Raw genomic sequence first — 20829 nt, 5'->3', positions numbered from 1 at the left:
AAATAATATCCATTTTTTTAATTTAACTTTTAACATTCATTTTCACAAAATTTTGGGTTACAAATTTTCTCCCCTTTTATCCCCTCCCCCCCCCCAAACCCAAGCTTTCTAATTGCCCCTGTGACCAATCTGCTCTCTCTTCTATCATCCCTCTCTGCCCTTGTCTCCATCTTCTCTTTTGTCCTGTAGGGCCAGATAGCTTTCTTTACCCCTTTACCTGTATTTCTTATTTCCTAGTGGTAAGAACATTACAGCTGATCCTAACACTTTGAGTTCCTACTTCTTTACCTCCCTCCCTCTCCACCCCTTCCCTTTGGAAGGCAAGCAAATCAATATAGGCCAAATCTGTGTAGTTTTGCAAATGACTTCCATAATAGTTGTGTTGTATAGGACTAACTATATTTCCCTCCATCCTATCCTGTCCCCCATTACTTCTATTCTCTTTTGATCCTATCCCTCCCCATGAGTGTCGACCTTGAATTGCATTCTCCTCCCCATGCCCTCCCTTCTATCATCCCCCCCACCCTGCTTGTCCCCTTGTCCCCCACTTTCCTGTATTGTGAGATAGGTTTTCCTACCAAAATATTTCATTTTTTTTAAAGATATGATCCCATCCTCTTCAATTCACTCTGTGCACTCTGCCTCTATGTATGTGTGCGTGTGTGCATGTGTGTGTGTGTACTCCCACCCAGTACCCAGATAATGAAATGTTTCAAGAGTTACAAATATTGTCTTTCCATGTAGGAATGTAAACAGTTCAACTTTAGTAAATCCCTTATGACTTCTCTTTGCTGTTCACCTTTTCATGGTTCTCTTCATTCTTGTGTTTGAAAGTCAAATTTTCTTTTCAGCTCTGGTCTTTTCATGAAGAAAATTTGAAAATCCTCTATTTCATTGAAAGACCATTTTTTCCCCTGAAGTATTATACTCAGTTTTGCTGGGTAGGTGATTCTTGGTTTTAGTCCTAGTTCCTTTGACTTCTGGAATATCCTATTCCGTGCCCTGCGATCCCTTAATGTAGACGCTGCTAGATCTTGTGTTATCCTGATTGTATTTCCACAATACTTGAATTGTTTCTTTCTAGCTGCTTGCAATATTTTCTCCTTGACCTGGGAACTCTGGAATTTGGCCACAATGTTCCTAGGAGTTTCTCTTTTTGGATCTCTTTCAGGCAGTGTTCTGTGGATTCCTTGAATATTTATTTTGCCCTCTGGTTCTAGAATCTCAGGGCAGTTTTCTTTGAAATTTATTGGAAGATGATGTCTAGGCTCTTTTTTTGATCATGGCTTTCAGGTATTCCCAAAATTTTTAAATTGTCTCTCCTGAATCTATTTTCCAGGTCAGTTGTTTTTCCAATGAGATATTTCACATTATCTTCCATTTTTCCATTCTTCTCTCTTTGTTCTGTGATGTCATGGTTTCTCACAAAGTCATTAGCCTCCATCTGTGCCATTCTAGTTTTGAAAGAATTATTTTCTTCAGTGAGCTTTTGAATCTCCTTTTCCATTTGGCTAATTCTGCTTTTGAAAGCATTCTTCTCCTCATTGGCTTTTTGAACCTCTTTTGCCAATTGAGTTAGGCTAGTTTTCAAGGTGTTAATTTCTTCAACATTTTTTTTTTGGTTCTCCTTTAGCAGAGAGCTGATCTGCTTTTCAAGCTTTTCTTTCACATCTCTCATTTCTCTTCCCAGTTTTTCCTCCACCTCCTTAACTTGATTTTCAAAATTCTTTTTGAGCTCTTCCATGGCCTGAGCCCATTGGGTGGGCTGGGACACAGAAGCCTTGATTTCTGTGTCTTTGCCTGATGGTAAGCATTGTTCTTCCTCATCAGAAAGGAAGGGAGGAAGTGTTTGTTCTCCGAGAAAGTAGCCTTCAATAGTCTTATTTCTTTTCCCTTTTCTGGGCATTTTCCCAGCCAGTGACTTGACCTCTGAATATTCTCCTCACACCCACCTCGCCTCCTGGTCCTCCCAGCCACTCCCCTCTCGACCCGCCAAAGAGACTCTCTCACCGACCCCCATCACCTGTGGGCGGAGGAACTTGTGCTGCCACTGGAGATCCCGTCCCTGAAGCCTGCTCGGATCTGTTCCCATCGGAGCCGGGGGCGCTGTAGGTCTGGGCTGGGCTCCGCGTCTGCAGCGCAACGGACCTTTTGGGAGAGGTTTGCAGGTCCCTCTGTGGGTGGAGGGACCCGCGTGGCCACTGGAGGTCCTGTCCCCGAAGCCCGCTCGGATCTTTTCCTCTCGGTGCCGCGGCCGCTGCAGGGCTGCCCTCAGCTCCCAGTCTCGGTGCCCAGTCCACAGCGCGAAGGACCCCCCGCGAGATGTTTGCAGGTCGCTCCGGAACAGAAATCTCCCTCGCTCCAATATTCAGTGGCCTCTGGGTGCAGAATTCGCCGTGAGTTGCTCCCCTGTAGCCGTTCTGTGGGTTGTGGGTTCGGAGCTATGTGTATGTGCGTCTTTCTACTCCGCCATCTTGGTTTCGCCCCCCTCCATTTTTATTATTGTTTTAGAATACTAGCATGTTAGCTGACTAGATCAATATGGGCTTGGAATTTTCTTCCCCAGGTTGGGCACAAATAGTCTATATGAACATTTAAATTTAAAAACTTCTAGGAAGGGAAACCTATTCCTTCTTAAGACATCCCATTCAATTATCATAGGGTTCCATTTATTAAGATATCATTTCTTATATCACATCTAAACTAGCCTCCTCAAGGTTTAGAGTATCCTAGAATCACACATCTAGAGTTGAAAGACAACTTGGATGTCATTTAGCCCTTTTTGTGGAGAGGAGAAAACTGAAACCCAAAGGGGTAGAGTGATTTTCCCAAGATCAAACAGGTAGTAAGCATTAAAGAAGAATATGAACTCAGGTTCTTTGACTCCAGAGACAGTTCTCTCTATAACACTCCTTCCCACTGCTCCTAATGCCCTCCTCTATGGTTTAGATGTATAATTTATCTTAATCAAGAATGCCTTGAAATAATTTAAAATAGTTGAGTTTACCTATAACTTTCCTCTTCTCTGACTTTCAACCAATTTTCAAAGGACATGAATTTATGACTGTAGGGTGATAGGACTGCAGTAGGTCTAGGTCACTCCAATTAGTAATTGAAATACAGGAGCCAGGAAAGTTAAAGTGAAGTGTGTATGTGTGTGCATTTCTCTGTGTACATTTAAGCTTTATTTTATATTTGATTTTCTTCAATAACTGAAAAAATGTGATGTTAAAATATTAATTCATTTTAGTGAACATATTAATCTTCAGCAAACACTAATGGCATTACTCTAAAGTGGATATCATGGAGTAACATGATTAAAAAATAGAATTTCCAATCCTTCTAATCATTTCTTGAATTATAGGAGTTGTTAACACTTCTGTGTTGTAGACGCTTTAGACAGTCTGGTAAACCCTATGAACCTGTCTCAAAATAGTGTTTTCAAAACAAAAAATCAAATATATAGTGTTTTTACAGAGTCCAATTATATTTAAGTACAGCTATCTTTTTTAAAAGTTCACAGATGGAAGCCTGCTTGTGGCCGAGTCTTCCCATGGCCGGCCGGCCTGCCTCGCGAAGGGAATTGGCCGCGATGTTTCTGCAGTATTACCTCAACGAGCAAGGGGACCGGGTCTACACCCTAAAGGAAATAAACCCTGCAGGACAACAGACCTGTTCAGCGCACCCAGCCAGATTCTTCCCAGATGACAAGTACTCCAGACATCGTATCACCATCAAGAAGAGATTCAAGGTTCTCATGACCCAGCAAGCACGATTGGTCCTCTGAATTACCAAACCACCCAGGACTCTGGTTCAAGTTTGTCCTACATCTAGGAGACCTCATTCAGGAAAAGCTTACATCTTTGACTCTCTTAACCCATTGTCACAACTTAAAAATGATGCCCTTTGTACACTTGCTTCTTAGAATCTAGCTGCAGTTTGCCTGTATTCCTCTCTGTACTTGGTAGCAGTCAAGCTAAGATGAAAGTCTAAAGTTGCCATATCTTTTTAATCAATGTTGTAGGCTATTAAAGCTAAAATGGTTTAGAGATCTATTTTTTCCTTTTTAATTGGGGGCAGAAAAGTCTTTGAATTGATCAGAGGAAGCCAGGTGGCTCAGTGGATAGAGTACTGGGTCTGGAGTCAGGATGATCTGAATATATTTGTAAAAAGGTATTTAGCACAGCACCTGGCATGAAGTGGCTATAGAAATGCTTATTACCTTTTCTGACCAAAAAATAATATCCATTTTTTTAATTTAACTTTTAACATTCATTTTCACAAAATTTTGGGTTACAAATTTTCTCCCCTTTTATCCCCTCCCCCCCCCCAAACCCAAGCTTTCTAATTGCCCCTGTGACCAATCTGCTCTCTCTTCTATCATCCCTCTCTGCCCTTGTCTCCATCTTCTCTTTTGTCCTGTAGGGCCAGATAGCTTTCTTTACCCCTTTACCTGTATTTCTTATTTCCTAGTGGTAAGAACATTACAGCTGATCCTAACACTTTGAGTTCCTACTTCTTTACCTCCCTCCCTCTCCACCCCTTCCCTTTGGAAGGCAAGCAAATCAATATAGGCCAAATCTGTGTAGTTTTGCAAATGACTTCCATAATAGTTGTGTTGTATAGGACTAACTATATTTCCCTCCATCCTATCCTGTCCCCCATTACTTCTATTCTCTTTTGATCCTATCCCTCCCCATGAGTGTCGACCTTGAATTGCATTCTCCTCCCCATGCCCTCCCTTCTATCATCCCCCCCACCCTGCTTGTCCCCTTGTCCCCCACTTTCCTGTATTGTGAGATAGGTTTTCCTACCAAAATATTTCATTTTTTTTAAAGATATGATCCCATCCTCTTCAATTCACTCTGTGCACTCTGCCTCTATGTATGTGTGCGTGTGTGCATGTGTGTGTGTGTACTCCCACCCAGTACCCAGATAATGAAATGTTTCAAGAGTTACAAATATTGTCTTTCCATGTAGGAATGTAAACAGTTCAACTTTAGTAAATCCCTTATGACTTCTCTTTGCTGTTCACCTTTTCATGGTTCTCTTCATTCTTGTGTTTGAAAGTCAAATTTTCTTTTCAGCTCTGGTCTTTTCATGAAGAAAATTTGAAAATCCTCTATTTCATTGAAAGACCATTTTTTCCCCTGAAGTATTATACTCAGTTTTGCTGGGTAGGTGATTCTTGGTTTTAGTCCTAGTTCCTTTGACTTCTGGAATATCCTATTCCGTGCCCTGCGATCCCTTAATGTAGACGCTGCTAGATCTTGTGTTATCCTGATTGTATTTCCACAATACTTGAATTGTTTCTTTCTAGCTGCTTGCAATATTTTCTCCTTGACCTGGGAACTCTGGAATTTGGCCACAATGTTCCTAGGAGTTTCTCTTTTTGGATCTCTTTCAGGCAGTGTTCTGTGGATTCCTTGAATATTTATTTTGCCCTCTGGTTCTAGAATCTCAGGGCAGTTTTCTTTGAAATTTATTGGAAGATGATGTCTAGGCTCTTTTTTTGATCATGGCTTTCAGGTATTCCCAAAATTTTTAAATTGTCTCTCCTGAATCTATTTTCCAGGTCAGTTGTTTTTCCAATGAGATATTTCACATTATCTTCCATTTTTCCATTCTTCTCTCTTTGTTCTGTGATGTCATGGTTTCTCACAAAGTCATTAGCCTCCATCTGTGCCATTCTAGTTTTGAAAGAATTATTTTCTTCAGTGAGCTTTTGAATCTCCTTTTCCATTTGGCTAATTCTGCTTTTGAAAGCATTCTTCTCCTCATTGGCTTTTTGAACCTCTTTTGCCAATTGAGTTAGGCTAGTTTTCAAGGTGTTAATTTCTTCAACATTTTTTTTTTGGTTCTCCTTTAGCAGAGAGCTGATCTGCTTTTCAAGCTTTTCTTTCACATCTCTCATTTCTCTTCCCAGTTTTTCCTCCACCTCCTTAACTTGATTTTCAAAATTCTTTTTGAGCTCTTCCATGGCCTGAGCCCATTGGGTGGGCTGGGACACAGAAGCCTTGATTTCTGTGTCTTTGCCTGATGGTAAGCATTGTTCTTCCTCATCAGAAAGGAAGGGAGGAAGTGTTTGTTCTCCGAGAAAGTAGCCTTCAATAGTCTTATTTCTTTTCCCTTTTCTGGGCATTTTCCCAGCCAGTGACTTGACCTCTGAATATTCTCCTCACACCCACCTCGCCTCCTGGTCCTCCCAGCCACTCCCCTCTCGACCCGCCAAAGAGACTCTCTCACCGACCCCCATCACCTGTGGGCGGAGGAACTTGTGCTGCCACTGGAGATCCCGTCCCTGAAGCCTGCTCGGATCTGTTCCCATCGGAGCCGGGGGCGCTGTAGGTCTGGGCTGGGCTCCGCGTCTGCAGCGCAACGGACCTTTTGGGAGAGGTTTGCAGGTCCCTCTGTGGGTGGAGGGACCCGCGTGGCCACTGGAGGTCCTGTCCCCGAAGCCCGCTCGGATCTTTTCCTCTCGGTGCCGCGGCCGCTGCAGGGCTGCCCTCAGCTCCCAGTCTCGGTGCCCAGTCCACAGCGCGAAGGACCCCCCGCGAGATGTTTGCAGGTCGCTCCGGAACAGAAATCTCCCTCGCTCCAATATTCAGTGGCCTCTGGGTGCAGAATTCGCCGTGAGTTGCTCCCCTGTAGCCGTTCTGTGGGTTGTGGGTTCGGAGCTATGTGTATGTGCGTCTTTCTACTCCGCCATCTTGGTTTCGCCCCCCTCCATTTTTATTATTGTTTTAGAATACTAGCATGTTTGCATTGGAATTCAAAAGTCCTCATTTTCTTCAGTAAAAATTAATCAAATTGGAAAAAAAAAAGTTCACAGATGGGAGGGACAGAGCCATGATGGATTAGTGGAAAGATGGACCTGCTCTAGTTCTTCTCCATAGCCCATAAAATACCTGCAACAATGAGACTAAATAAATTCTAGCAGTAGAAACCACAAAAAGACTGAAAGAAAGAAATTTCCAGTCTAAGACAGTCTGGAAGGCTGACAAGAAAGATCTATCACATGGGCTCAGAGTGAAGTGCAGCCAAGCATCGGCCATGCAACATGGACAGGACTAGCGTAAGAGTCAGGGCTGTGAATCACGAATAGAAGCCACAGTTCCTAGATTTCTCAACCCACAAATGCCAAAGACAATTTCACAGGTCAGTGATAAAGCTCTTTCACCTGGGTTAGAGGGGTGTGCACTCTGACCCCACCCCTGGTCCCAGGTTGGTGGTAGTCACTGCAGCAGCATGCACTTTAGAATCCCTCCACCTAAAGACCCTGGGGGAATCAAGCTCTAATCTGGGTCTCAGTTTTGAGTGGTGGTTGTGGAGTGAGGAGGAGCACTGGAATAGTGGAACTGGTGGTGGCTGTGAAGAGGGAATAAGACTTTCAGTTCCTAGGCACAAAAGAGTGCTTGTGATTGCTCCCAGATCAGAGTACAGGCCAGGAGAGGAGTGAACTCTTCTCCTTTGATTGTGCCACCTTGGAGGAACTGAGAACTTACAGTTCCCTAGAGTATACACTCCACTTGACAAATGATTCAAAAGTCAAGTAACTGATTGAGAAAATGCACAAAAAACGGCAAAAAATGAGACTATAGAAGTTTACTTTCTTGGTGAACAGCTATTTTGTTCCATCCTTTCATATGAGAAAGAAATAAACATACCATCAGAGAAAGACATAAAAGTCAAGGCTTCTACATCCAGAACCTCCAGAAAGTATTCAAAGCTCTCAGGTCATGAAAGAGCTCAAAAAGGATTTTGAAAATCAAGTAACAGAAGTGAAGAAAAAAATTGGGAAGGTAAATGAGAATAATGAAAGAAAATCTTGAAAAGCAAGGCAATGGCTTGCTAAAAGAGACACCAAAATAAACAGTGATAAACAGAAGCAAATACTATTGTGGGGAGACCCTCAAGGGGGAGAGTGGAGTAAGCAAAGGGCATGATAGGCAGAGGGAAATTTTTTACAACACAAATATTATGGATGTGATTTGCATTGTTACACATGTATGACCTATATTGAATTTCTTGGTTTCTCAATGAGGGTGGGTGGGGAGGGAGGGAGAGAATATGGAACTCAAAGCTTTAAGAATAGATGTTAAAAATTGTTTTAGCATGCAGCTGGAAATTAAGATATACAGGAAATGGAGTATATGAATTTATTTTACCTTACTGGAAATTAGAGGGGCAAGGGGATGGAAGATGAATGGATAACAGAAGGGCCGACAGACTGGAGGGAGGTTTATATTGGGTGCATGTTATCCTGTGTTGAAGGGTGGGGAGAGATGGGTAGAAAATTTTGAATTCAAATTCTTGTAGAAGCTCATGCAAAGAAATGCAAAATAAATAAATTTTATATAAAAATATAAAAGTTCATAGATGTCAAGGGAAAAATCCTGCTTTATTTTAAAACTTTGAATCATTGCCATGAAAAGTAATTAAAGACTCCTTTAATATGAGTGCATCACTCAAAGCATCTCCAACTGAAAATAACTTCTAGTTTATATGTTCTTGTGCATTTAAACTGAACCATCTGTATTGACAAATACTATTGTTTCCTAGCAGGAAATAAATATGGAGCATTAGAGAATAAGATTGACATATTAGTATTAGGGATGAATTATTTTACAGTGGACACCTACAGAAAGTCTTGATTCATGAAATGCAAAGAAATTAACATCCTAAAATAGAGCCTAGTGAATATTTTAACCCTTCATTCTTCTCTCTCTCTCTCTCTCTCTCTCTCTCTCTCTCTCTCTCTTTCTCTCTGTCTCTGTCTCTCTGTCTCTTCCTTTCTTTCCTTCTTTCTTTCTTTCCTTCTTTCTTTCTTTCCTTCTTTCTTCTTTCTTTCTTTCTTTCTTTCTTTCTTTCTTTCTTTCTTTCTTTCTTTCTTTCTTTCTTTCTTTCTTTCTTTCTTTCTTTCTTTCTTTCTTTCTTTCTTTCTGAAAAATGTGCCATTCCCCATTATCCCTATATTCAAAGGCTAATTATTTTTCAAAAGAAGAAATCCAAGTTAAGAACCATAGGGGGAAAATGGTCCACATCTGTAATCAGTAATAATTAGAAAGATTTTCAGATTGGTAAAGGTGAAAAGAGGAGTAGGTAGGTGGGGTGGTTGACAAAGCATCTAGTATGAAATCAGGAGGAATTGAGTTCAAATCCATCTTCTGGCAGGATAGAGCCAATGTGATATTCACAAAGCCTAAGGCAACTATGAATACGCAGGCACAATTCTGAATCAGGAAGTACGACAGACTCTCCACATAGAATACACAACCAAAACATTGATTCAGCCATGAAAAATCCAAATTCCAACACCAGAAAGCTAATTCCATCATAGTAACAAAAAAATCTATACATAATAACAACACAGAGGACAACAACATCACCAAGCATTCCCACCAACCACTCCCCTTAAGCAAAATGCCCTTCTCTCACTCACAGCCAGCTGTTATCTTGCCTGAATCCTTCAGTTCTAACTGTTCTGTGTAACTTCCTCTCATCTCTGCTCCAGCTCTAACTGTTCCTGCTCCACCCTTCCTGTTCCATCCCTTCCTGTTCCACATGACTTAGACTCATGTAACTCAGGATTCAGTGTAACTTAAGCAGGTCACATGGGCTTATTAATGGATGGGGAAAATCTTCCCATTAAGAAGGAAAATTACATTGACAATAAGAACAAATGCATTATCAATACAGACAGTTACTAACTCTGTACTGCTGAACAAGTTACTAAACCCTGTTTGCCTCAGTTTCTTTATAAAGTCAACTAGAGACAAAAATGACAAACCATCTCACTATCTTTGCCAAGAATCCCAATGGGGACATGCAGAGTGAGACATGATGGAAATGACTGAACAGCAATGGAAATGAGGAAACAGAAACAGAAAGAGGATAAAGGACTTATCTAGGGTGATACACCTAATAGGGAACTTAGACTAGATTTGTAATCAGGTGTTTATGACTTTTTTTCTAATGTTTATTAATTTTTAGCTTTCAACATCCATTTGCATAAAATTTTAAGTAGTCAAATTTTCTCCCCTTCTTTCTTCTCCTCCCACCACAAAATCACATGCATTATTATTACCCCATCTCCCAATATGCCATTCCCTCTATTGCTTATCCCCATCTTTTCTCTTGTCTTTCATGGCAAGATAAATTTCTACATCCTATTACTTGTATTTCTTATTTCCCAGTTGTATGCAAAAACAGTTCTCAACATTTGTTCCTAAAACTTTGAGTTCCAACTTGTCTTTCTTCCTCCCTCCCTCCCCATCCTCACTGAGAAGGCAATTCAACATAGGTTATACATGTGTAGTTACGGAAAAGTCTTTCATGAAAGTCATTTGCTGAAAGATGAACTGTATTTTTTCCATCTTATCATGCCCCACATTAATTCCATGCTGTATTTTGACCTTGTCCCTTCCCAAAAGTGTTTACTTATTTGTAATGTTTATTTATTTATTTTTACTTTTCAACATTCATTTTCACAAAATTTTGAGTTCCCAATTTTCTCCCCATCTCCTCCCTCTCCCCATTCCATAATGACTTGCATTCTGATTATGCCTTCTCTCAATATGACCTCCCTTCTGCCACACACCACGATTCCCTTATCTCAATCGTCTCTCTTTTCTTGTAGGCCAAGATAGATTTCAATATTCCCTTAACCGTACTTATTATTTCCCAGTTGTATGCAAAAACAATTCTCATCGTTCCTTTCTAATACTTTGAATTTCAACTTCTCTCCTTTTCTTACTCCCCACCCATGCCCACTGAGAAGGCAAACAATTCAATATACGCTATATATGGGTAGTTTTGCAAAATATTTCCATAATAGTCATGCTGAGTAAGATTAGCTTATCTCCCAGCATCCTATCCTGTTTTCCATTTATTCTATTCTCTCATTTGACCTTGTCCCTCTCCAAAAGTGTTTACTTCTAATGACTCCCTTCTGCCATTTGCCCTCCCTTCTGTCAACCCCCTCACCCCACTTGTCCCACTCTCCTGTACTTTTCTGTAGTGTAAGATAGATTTTCATACCAAATTGAGTGAGCACGTTATTCCCTCCTTAAGCCAAACGTGAAGAGAATAAAGTTTATTTTTCCCTCTTACCTCCTCCCTTTTCTCCTCCACTGAAAAAGTTTTTTCTTGATTCTTTTATGAGTGATAATTGCCCCATTTCATTTCTCCCTTTCTCTTCCCAATATATTACTCTCTCACCCCTAATTTTATTTTTTAAGATACCATCCCTTTTAATTGAATTTAACCTGTGCTCTCTGCCTGTAATATATATATATATATATATATATATTGACAGAGTGTGTGTGTGTGTGTGTGTGTGTGTGTGTGTATAATCACTCCAATTTCCCAAATAATGAGAAAAGTCTCAAGAGTTAAAAATACTATATATCCATGTGGGAATGTATACTCTTCAACATTAGAAAGTCCTTTATGTTTTCTCTTTCCTGTTTACCTTTTCATGCTTCTCTTGATTCTTGTGTTGGAAAGTCAAATTTTCTATTCAGTTCTGGTGTTTTCATCAAGAATGCTTGAAAGTCCTATACGTCATTGAATGACCATTTTTCCCCCTAAGTATTACACTCAGTTTTATTAGGTAGGTGATTCTTGGTTTCAATCCCAGTTCTGAAATATCATTTTCCAAACCCTTCTATCCCTTAATGTGGAAGGTACCATATCCTGTGTTATCCTGAGCGTATTTCCACAATACTCCAATTGTTCCTTTCTAGTTGCTTGCAATATTTCCCCCTTTATCTTTTAACTCTAAAATTTGGCTACAATATTCCAAGGAGTTTCTATTTTGGGGTCTCTTTCAGCAGGTGATTGGTGAATTCTTTCGATTTCTACTATACCCTCTGGTTGTAGAATATCAGGGAAGTTTTCCTTGATAATTTCATGAAAGATGATGTCTAGGCTCTTTTTTTTTATCATGACTTTGAGATAGTCTCATAATTTTTAAGTTGTCTCTCCTGGATCTGTTTTCCAGGCCAGTTATTTTTCCAAAGAGTTTTTTCACATTATCTGCAATTTGTCATTCTTTTGATTTTGTTTTGAAATTTATTGGTTTCTCATCAAATCAGTAGCTTCCATCTGCTCTATTCTAATTATTAAAGAACTATTTTCTTCAGTGAGCTTTTGAACCTCCTTTTCCATTTGGCTAATTCTATTTTTTAAAGCACTCTTCTATTCATTGACTTTATGAACCTCATTTGGCAATTGAGTTAGCCTATTTTAAAAGGTGTTATTTTCTTCAGAATTTTTTGGGGTCTCCTTTAGCAAGCTGCTGACTCACTGTTTAAGATTTTCTTGCATCATTCTCATTTCTCTTCCCAATTTTTCCTTCACCTCTCTTACTTGATTTTCAAAATCCTTTTTGAGTTCTTTCATGGCCTGAAACTATTGAATATTTATTTTAAGAGGTATGGAAGACAGAACTTTTGACTTCCTCAACTGAAAGGATGGAAGAAAATACCTGTTCAGCAAGAAAGTAACTTTTTATGGTTTCATTTTTTCCCTTTTTTGGACATTTTCCCAGTCAGTTACTTGACTTTTGAGTCCTTTGTCAAGAGGAGGGTATATAGTCTGGGTACCTGTAAGTTCTCAGTTTCTCCAAGGTGGCACAATCAAGCGAGAGGAGTTTTCTCCTCTCCTGGCCTGGGCAGTCATCTGGGAACACCCAAAAAATCTTTTCTGCCCCAAATCTGCAAGTAGTAGAATTCCCTCTCTAGAGGTGCCTCCAATTCTGCCAGTGCTCTTGGGACTCCCTCAATGCCATAATAAAAAAAATCTAGACATAATCTTTCATGAATTTATCAAGGAAAACTACCCTGATATCCTAGAACCAGAGGACAAAATAAATATTGAAATAATCCACAGATCACCTCCTGAAAGAGACCCAAAAAAAGAAACTCCTAGGAATATTGTGGCCAAATTTCAGAGTTCTCTCATAAAGAGGAGAATGTTACAAGCAGCTAGAAAGGAACAATTCTTGTATTTTGGAAGTACAATTAGAATAACAGAAAATCTAGAAGCTTCTACATTAAAGGATCGACGGGTGTGTAATATAATATTCCAGAAGTCAAAGAAACTAGGATTAAAACCAAGAATCATGTACTCAGCAAAACTGGGTGTAATACTTCAGGGGAAAATGGTCGTTCAATGAAATACAGAAATTTCAAGCATTCTTGGTAAAGAGACCAGAGGTGAAAAGAAAATTTGACTTTCAAACACAAGAATCAAGAGAAACATAAACAGTTAAATAGGAAAAAGAAATCATAAGGGTCTTACTAAAATTTACATTACCACATGGATAGATAATGTTTGTAACTCTTGAGAAACAGCACAAGGTGTGTCGAATAGGAAGGAATCATGTTTATAGAAATAAAATTGGGGGCTGAGAGAGGAATATATTGGGAGGGGAAAGGGAGAAATGGAATGGGGCAAATTATGTCTCATAAAAGAAGAAAGAAAAAGCTTTTTCAATGGAAGGAGAAAGGGAGGATGTGAGAGAGAAAAAGTAAAGCTTACTCTCATCACATTTGGCTAAAGGAGGGAATACCATGCATACTCAAATTGGTATGAAACCCTATCCTACATTACAGAAAGTAAGGAAGAAGAGGATAAGCAGGGTGGGGGGATGATGGAAGAGAAGGAAAATGGAAGGAGGGAACAATTAGAAATAAACACTCTTGGGGAGGGACATGGTCAAAAAAAAGAACAGAAGAAAGTGAGGGCAGAATATGATAGAGGGAACTATAGCTAGTCTTACACAACATGACTGTTGTGGAAGTCATTTGCAAAACTATATATATATATATATATATATATATATGTTTGTATGTGTGTGTGTGTGTGTGTGTGTGTGTGTGTGTGTGTGTGTGTGTGTATAGCCTGTATTGAATTGCTTGCCTTCTCAGTGGGGATCAGTGGGAAATGAGGATGGAAGAGAAGTTGCAACTCAAAGTTTTAGAAACAAATGTTGAGAATCGTGCTTGCATACAACTGGAAAATAAGAAATATAGGCAATGGGGTATAGAAATATATCTTTTTCTACAAGACAAAAGAGAAGATGGTAATAAGGTAAGGGAGAGATGTTAGAAGGGAGGGCAATTTGGTGGAAGGTGTAATCAAAATACATGGCATTTTGGGGTGGAGGGAGGGCAGAGATAAGCAGAAAATTTGGAACTCAAAATTTTGTGGAAATGAATGCTGAATACTTAAATAAATAAACATTAAAGAAAATAAGCAACAAAAAGTTTGGGCCTTCCTTCAAATCTCCCCATCCTCATTATTGAATGGGAAAGAGCTTCTTTAATAACATTAAAATAATTAAAAATACAAAATTCATATACTGTTTCTAGTTAAAGAAACTCTTGTTTCTGTGTTTTACTCTTCGTAAAGTTGCTTGGTTGATAAAGGCAAGATCCAATCAGAGGCACTTGATTATACTAAAACAAAAACGAAAAAGACCCTTCTGGGCTTGCCATCCTAAGGTAACAGTGCAAGATATAAAGAAAAGACGCAGTGTAGTTTGTGAAAAGAACTCTGTAGGGACTAGAGAACTGAGCATTAATTTCATCTCCAGCACACATTAATCTTTAACTAGAGAAATGATCCTTATCCCCTTTGATGTATTTTTTCTTTCTCAATAAAATGGGGGAAATATAATTACATTGCCAATTCACAACTTTAAAAAGTTATACAAATATTTATTAATTCTACATACATTTAAATTTTGGTTTTGTCAATTGAGAATACATTTTTAGACCCTCAAACAGAAAAATGAAGAAGTCCTTCATAAACCCCTTACTGAATCAAATAGTACCAACCATTAGCTCTTGAGTACATTACAATAAAAGAAACTTAGTTAAAGTTCCTTAAAAGCCATTGAAGAAAATAAAGTAATATTGCATAGGAAGCATATTTGCATTAATGGAAGAGACTTTTTCCTTCTCTCTGAGATTTATGTAAAATAGTAAGTTATTTCTGAATCAAGACATTGTGTTGTGTCTAACTGTAGCTGATTAGACCAATAAGAACTCATAATGCTCTAGTATAGGTAGGGCATAAATAATTCACATGAACATTTAGAGTGAAGGTGTCTCTAAATTTGCCCATTTCTCTTTTCCTTGCAATTCTGCTTTGCTCATAAGTCACAGCACCTTTTTGATGCAAGTGTGTAATGGTTCTGTATGGTTCTGTGTTAGTGTCTCCAATGTCACAAATTTGATTCCAAAATTCTCCGGAGAGATTTTAAGAGTGTCTTTGTATCACTTCTTCTGAACACTTGGATCTGTCTGTTGAGATGTGATGTGACCACCTTCCTTACATGAGTTCTCCATAAAATAGTCTTTTAGGCAAACATACTTTTGGCATATGAACCACCTGGTCAGCCCATCATACTTGTAGCCTTGGTAGTAGCATTGGAATTCTTGGTAGTTTAGTTTGAGAAAAGACCTCAGTGTCCAATACCTTTTCTTGCCAGGTGATCTCTAGAATCTTCCTAAGACATTTCAAATGGAAGTGGTTTACTAGCCTGGCATGGAGTTGGTATACTGTCCAGGTTGCACAGGCATGTGAAAATGAGCTCAGCACAATAGCTGTATGGGCCTTCAGTTTGGAAGGCAGTCTAATACCTCCTCTTTTCCACACTTTCCCATTCACCCACTCTCCTGGGACAACTTTTTACATGCCTAGGATAGACATCTGTCTAATTCAATGAAGGATTTGAGTCTGTTAATTATCCTCAACCTGGTTTAGCCCATCTTCAAAATGATTTACTGGGTCATGGTCACTGCTCATTGTACACATTCTTAGAGTCACGTGAGAGTTGGATGGATCAGATGGACACCAAGTATGGAAAGCCGCCCTGAAAAGTGCACATCAGCCTCATCAATACCTCAGAACAGAGGCATTACTCTTCTCTGAACACATCCTATGCTCTTCGCCTTGGGGAAGGAAGAAAGAGAGCAGCCCCAATGTTAGGCTATTTCTAGTGTCATCTGCCCCATATTAACAGCAAATGAGCTTGTAAATTTCAGAGGCCAGATTGATTTGTACTTATTTCCATCAGTATCCTAGAAGGAACTGTAACACAGCTGATGGCAGCATCATCATCAGAGGATGAGAACAGAATACACTTTATGAGGAATTGAATCTTTAGGACTTTACAAGGATTATCAAATACACCATATGAAGTCTGAGGGAAAACTCCATGAGTTATATCGCCGCTACCCCTAACATGAAGGAGAGGAAAGTAATTGCAGTTGACAAGACCTGTGAGTTACCCTTCTGAAACATGTGTTATAAGATTGAGGCTATTTTCCCTGGAAATAATAGTAAACACTGTACAAATGCTATCATTGTTTTTCTTGATGATGATAAAGTTGATGATAAAAATAATAACATCTGAAGTGAGAGAACTTGGCTTCAAATCTTTTTAAAACTTGCAACTTATATAATCTTGTGCAAAGCAATTATCCTCTCTGTATCTTAGCTTTCTCATATGTAAAATTGAATTAGATGCATTGATCTCTAAGATTCCTTGAAGATCTAAAGCAGTTATATTATATTATCAAGTAGCAGGAGCTTATGGTCCAATGAAACATAAGAAATGAGACTGAAATAGAAAGAGATGAGCAAACACAGAAACCTAACTTTCTTTCCTGTATTTAGGTTAAGAATTTCATGGGAAATACAATTTATTTTGCCAGATATCAGTGGGGAAGGGTCTATATACCTGCAACGTGCTAGGGAAAATGTGTGCAGAGCTGGTGAAAGAATTACTTAACCTATTGACAAGGCTCTGTTCCTTTCCCAAGCAGAGATCACTAAGTTAATGACATCTCTACACAAAAGGAAACTAGGAATGCGTGTCAGAACCATGGAATCAACACCAGCCTGCCATTATATTGCCATGTGTTCATGTTCTGCTGTGACTTCTGGGGACACTCTGATAAACTCAGCAGTGAACTATTCTTCATTATGATCCATTTGAAGAAATTCAATTTCTGAGCTCGATTCTCTCTGTCTTGCACTTCCATAAAGTTCTGCACTTATTTGCAGGTCTAAGATAGATAAAGTTCCCATCGCAACCACTTTATCTATCAGCGGTTTTGATGAAACAGGAAAGACTGGTGGCCTTCCTGAGGGTAAAATCAAATAAAGACTTCATTGATTATACTCATCTTTAAGTCTGTTTCTAGTTCTTTTCAGCATTAGCAAAGGAGCAACAATGGAAGATTAAGTTTTCCCATCAGTTACATAATTGGTCCTTCATTACTTTTGCTAAATGATTAAAGGGCACACATCTACTGAGGAGCTAGTACAGGACAGTCACTGTCCAACCTGTTATCACTAAACTTGGAAACAAATAAGGAAATGGTTTAAAGCTAGGATAGATTGGACGTTCTAAAATATTTCCTGTTAAGCACTCAGCAAGCTTATTGGAGAGTCATTGATCTTGTAACTACACTATTAAGCATTTTTAGCAGTACGTAAATAAACCTAAGTGATAAAGCTTCTGTAACATCAAATAATTCTAAATGTACCTAAAACTTGTCTAGCTTTCATTTTTATCTTCTCACTTACTCCCACTCCTCAACGAAGTTCAACCAGAGAGTCATAGTATTGGAAGTTTCCCCCACAAAAAACTTGAGACTCAGAAACATGTCATCAAATGCAAAGTATTACTCTATCTTGCAGTGACAGATGGCCTGTGGTTCAAAAGACTTGAATAAGCTTCTAGAACAGATAAGTGGTGACATGTACATTAGAAGCTTGAAATCTTGCCTTCCAATATAGGGGTCCTCCTTCTCTATTGTTGTTGTTGTTTAGTCATTTCAGTCAGGTCTGACTTTTTGCGATCATCTTTGGGGTTTTCCAGCAAACACACTGGAGTGGTATGCCATTTTCTTCTATAGGTTTACAGATGAAAAAAAGTGAGGCAAACAGAATTACGTGACTTGCTCAGAGACACACAGGTAACAAGCACAAGGGGATGGATTTGAATTTGTCTTTCTGAATCCCGGCCAGGTTGTCTTTACACTCGGCTACCTAGCTGCCCTTCTTCTCTATTAGCATTTTACAATTTAAAATGAGTTTTCTCCTTCCCTATGTGGATCCACAGTCTCTTCGAGATGATGAAGGAAGTGAAAGTTGTCATTGCCACTACTGGCTTCCCCATTCTGTTCCATGTTCGTCTCTGTGTTGTTTCCTTAAGTAAGTGCCCATATTTCCCTGTCTTTCGTGGAACAAACTTTCATCTCAGGAAAGGATGTGTTGGAACCAGCTCAAAGTGTCTTTAAAGACTCATTTGTTAAGTTTTCATTTTATAAAATTACAATTGTTACAAATAACATTTTTTTAGTGACTCCTCTTAGGCATCATAAAATATTATTATATTTATTTATTTTGGGTCGCTTTTATTCTGAACTTCAGAATCAATGGAGCAGATGGAACAAAAAACGCAGAGTAGAAGTGCAGATATGCTCAAGCTCTACCCCCAAATCCTTTAAAATATTTATAAAAATTGACGATAAACAAATTCAAGAGCAGCAGAAGCCAGAAAATGGCAGAGTGAAACAGATTTCCAGCCCAAGACATCTTATAAGGCCAACAGGAAGGGTCTATCACACCTTGTTTGGAACTGAGCACAGCTGTGTGGGTTGGGCAGCACAGACAGGACTAGAGTAGGCTAGTCATGGGCAGTGGCTGCTGTTTCCATATTTCTCAACCAACAAATGCCAAAGACAGCTTCAAATGTCAGTGAGGAAGCTCTTTCACCTGAATGAGGGGGGAGTATGGTAGGGCTCCAGACCTAGTCCTGATCATCAGTTCCGGCCCCAGGGTAGTGGCAGCGGCAACAGCATCCAGTTCTGGAGCTCTCAGCCTACAGATCCTGGGGGAATCGAGCAGCTGATATAGGTCTCAATCCTGAGTGGTGCTCCTGAGGTAAGGAAGGGCACTGGTGTGGCAGAGCTGGTGGTGGCAGTGAAGAGGGAATCCTACTCACAGTTCCAGGGCAGTTTGATTGCTCATACACCAGAGCACAGGCCAAGAGAGGAGCAAACACCTCTCCCTTTATTATATCACTTCAGGGGAACTGGAAACTTACTGGTCTCTAGAGATATCACAGAGAACAGCTGCACAAAGCCTCTGAAACCTGGGGTGGTATAATGACAAGTAATTGACTGGAAAAATGTCCCAAAAGGGGAAAAATAGAACTAACAAGGAAACTTTCCTGGTGAAAAATTACTTTCTTCCATCCTTTCAGATGAGGAAGATCAAAGCATACAACCAGAAGAAGATAAGATTGGGGGAAGTGATAATCAGAATGCACACTGTCTTGGAGTGGGTAGAAGGGAGAGATCGGAAGAAAATTTGGAACTCACATCTTGTGGAAGTGTCTGTTGAAAACTAAAAAATAACTAATTAATTTAAGAAGATGACAATCATCTACCCAGCAAATCTGAGTATAAAACTTCAGGGGAAAAATGGAACTTCAATGAAATAAAATCTTTGAAGGACTTTCAAATAAAAGAATCAAGAGAAGCATGAAAAGGTAAAAAGGAAAGAGAAAGCAAAAGGTACTTATTAAAGTTGAACTGTTTACATTCCTATATGGAAAGATGATATTTGTAACTCATGTGACCTTCTTCAGTATTAGGATAGTTAGAGGGAATATATTTGACATATATATGTACACACACACACACACACACACACACACACACATATATATATATATATATATAGGTGTGTATGGGTATGTCTGTATGTGCATATTATATATGTGCATGCATATATGTAGGTATGTGTATGTGTATATGTATACATGTATACAGAAGGTACAGGGTGAGGTGACTATGAAGGGAGAATAACTAAAACAACAAAATATACTGTTGAGTGGAATATACTAAAAGTAAAAGGAAGGGAGAAGTAGAATGTAGCAAATTATTTCACATAAAAGAGGAAGGGAGTCTCACTTTCATGAGATTTGGCTCAAGGAGGGAATAAAACACACTTAATTAGATATGGAAGTCTGTTTTTCCCTGCAGGAGGACAGGGGGGAAGATAATAGGAAAAAGAAGCTAATAGAAGGGACAGCAAATTGGGGAGTGATAGAAGCAAACACTATTGTGAGTGGACAGGTCAAGGGAGAGAATGGAATAAATGGTGAGGGGAAGAGGATAGAGGAAAAAGTGCTTAGACTTTTGCAACATAACTACTATGGAAGTGCTTTGCATTGCTACACCTGTATAACCAAATTTTACTCCTTGCTTTCTCAGTGAAGGTGGGTGGGGAGTTAGGAAAGGAGAGAATGTGGAACTCAAAACTTTAAAAATGAATGCTAAAATTTGTTTTAGACTGCCACTAGGAAATAATGTACAGACAATGAGGTATAGAAATCCATTTTACCCTAGAGGAAAATAGATAGGAGGAGAAAAGTAGAAGGGTGGGATGATAGAACGGAAGATAGACTGGAGGAAGGGGTGGATGGGGTGGATGAGGTGAATGTTGTCCTGGGGTAAGGTTGGGAAGAGATGTGGAGAAAATCTGGAATTCAAATTCTTGTGGAAGTGTATATTGAAAACTGAAAAATAAATAAATTATATATATATATATATATATATATTTAAAAAATAAAAAACAAGACAGGTATTTCCATAACATAATACAATAGGAAGAGGAAATAGGATTGAACATGTAACTGCAATTCAATTATCTACAACTTGCTATTCCTTTTAAATATGTAATAAATTTATAGTTTTTAATCTTTTTTCTTCCTCCCTTTACTCCTCAGGGATAGCT

The 20829-nt window shown here is 39.1% G+C and overlaps 1 pseudogene; it reads left to right on the top strand.

The window, feature by feature from the left end:
• The first annotated feature begins 3565 nt into the window (after positions 1–3565).
• LOC140514903 (H/ACA ribonucleoprotein complex subunit 3 pseudogene) lies at positions 3566–4241 on the top strand (annotated as a pseudogene).
• The last annotated feature ends 16588 nt before the right edge of the window (positions 4242–20829 follow it).

The sequence above is a fragment of the Notamacropus eugenii genome, chromosome 7 (genome assembly GCF_028372415.1).
Source record: "Notamacropus eugenii isolate mMacEug1 chromosome 7, mMacEug1.pri_v2, whole genome shotgun sequence".
NCBI classification, from domain to species: domain Eukaryota; kingdom Metazoa; phylum Chordata; class Mammalia; order Diprotodontia; family Macropodidae; genus Notamacropus; species Notamacropus eugenii.
Note: the sequence above shows the minus strand (reverse complement) of the source record. Positions and strands in the feature narration are given on the sequence as shown.